This window comes from Mirounga leonina, unplaced genomic scaffold (assembly GCF_011800145.1).
Source record: "Mirounga leonina isolate KUSES-001 unplaced genomic scaffold, KU_Mleo_1.0 Mir_129, whole genome shotgun sequence".
Classification (NCBI taxonomy): domain Eukaryota; kingdom Metazoa; phylum Chordata; class Mammalia; order Carnivora; family Phocidae; genus Mirounga; species Mirounga leonina.
In genome coordinates this window covers 70,898,381-70,900,342 of record NW_023270323.1, presented here as the reverse complement: position 1 = coordinate 70,900,342, position 1,962 = coordinate 70,898,381, and the positions used below count along the sequence as shown (strand labels likewise).

Here is a 1,962-nt window from a genome sequence, read left to right as displayed (position 1 = left end):
GGAGATGTCAGTCTAGTGCAAGAAACAGGTAACAAGCAAAGTCTACTAAGTAAATATTAAGCTTACAATTGTGTAAATACTGTGAAAAAAGATGTTGTTCTCTGGGAGCTCATAAAAGGAGGGCAGAACAAAAACTGGGTCAGAGAGGGTAGGGTTTTTAAAAAATATTTTTATTATTTATTATTAATATTAATATATAATATATTAACATATATTAATATATATAAAATATATTTATATATAAAATATATATTAATATTTTAATATTTTATTTATTTATTTGACAGAGAGAGAGATAGCAAGAGCAGGAACACAAGCAGGGGGAATAGGAGAGGGAGAAACAGACTTCCCGCAGAGCAGGGAGCCCAATGCGGGGCTCGATCCCAGGACCCCGGGATCATGACCCGAGCCGAAAGCAGATGCTTAAAGACTGAGCCACCCATGCCCCCAGAGAGGGTATGTTTTGGGACCAAAGAAGAGGGAATCTTAGAATGGAATGTGGACAAGATCATCTCAGACAGGCAACAGCACCTTAAGACCCTAAGGCAGAGGGGGTTTGGCAGAAACTAGCAGAAGGTCAGTGTGGTGGGGGCATGCACAGTGAGTGAGGGTGAGTGTTGTGAACGAGGCTATATAGTGAGGCAGGGGTGGATCCCACAGGATCCTTATATTATGATGCACCGGCACTGCCCATGAGGACTGCCGCTCTGCTCTTTGGGTATCTCCTTCCTACCGAGAAGTCACTAGTTGTCTCAAGCTGTGTAATAAAGACACTCTGTATGGGGCACTGCTAGAAACGATGCATCCAGCTCGAGAAAGACATGGCTCCTGCCTCCAGGGAGCTTACACTGTAGGAGGAAGCAGATGAGTGAGGAAATCAATCATTTCAATGTGAAGATGCCTTCTGGCACTGTTCCCAACTGCTGCTGAACTTCACACTTCCTTCTAGGTGTCTCACCAAGTCTCTCTGGTCTCCAATGCCCACCTAGAGAGTCCCACTCAGGTGTCATAGTCTTTCATGTGGCAACATGATCATTCTTACATTCTTTATCCCAACATCAATTAAATTAGACCAGCAAACTATTTAATCCCCAGTGAGGTACAGAGTGTGCAGGTGTATACAAGGGGGAATCTCAGTATCCCCTGGAGAGCTTTGGAATATTCCTGGGAATTCAAATATAGTACCTCTCATAGGTAAACTAAAATTTGGTGAGATTGGCCTAGACACAGAGAGTGGGGTTCACTTAAAGAGAGGCTAATGAGGATTATGATGCCTTTCACGAGTGAGATTTATGCTTATATGTTTCATTGTAAACATGGTCCTAACTTGAATTTAAATCCCACCTCTGCACATACATGCTGGTTGATCCTAGCAAAGCTACTTAACATTTTGAAGGTCCGTTTTCTAATCTATAGAATTAAGTTACTATGATACTCTCACATGTTATTGCAAGGACTAAAATTATACAATGTAGCAAAAAATGCCCAGTATAGTCACAGCTGTTGCCATTAATCTTCCTCAAAATGATTGGCCAGACCCATGAGGTTTGTCTGAGATGCAGAAAGAATAAGTTTATCCTGTGATATACAGGGTTTTGAACAGACGTTCCTATTTATTAAAATGCTAAAGGCAGTGTTTGCTTCGGCAGCATATATACTAAAATTGGAACGATACAGAGAAGATTAGCATGGCCCTTGAGCAAGGATAACACGCAAATTCATGAAGTGTTCCATAAAAAATAAATAATTAATAAATAAATAAATAAATAAATAAATAAATAAATAAATAAATAAATAAAATGCTAAAGGCAGTGGAATGAGAGGAAGGCATCCTCCTCCCCTGAAGTATTCCCATCTTCTCTGCCCTCAGGACTCAGCACAGAGACCTTTACCACACAAGTCCCCCAGAGGGCAGTATTCTGAGCTGAGAGTGGGGAGAGAGAGGGGGGATGCTCTATGCCA

General features: G+C 41.1%; 1 non-coding gene across 1 annotated transcript; it reads left to right on the top strand.

The window, feature by feature from the left end:
• Positions 1-1,633: 1,633 nt before the first annotated feature.
• On the top strand, positions 1,634-1,740 carry LOC118010917. The gene has a single exon (XR_004679339.1). It is a non-coding gene; the product is annotated as a U6 spliceosomal RNA (small nuclear RNA).
• Positions 1,741-1,962: the final 222 nt, after the last annotated feature.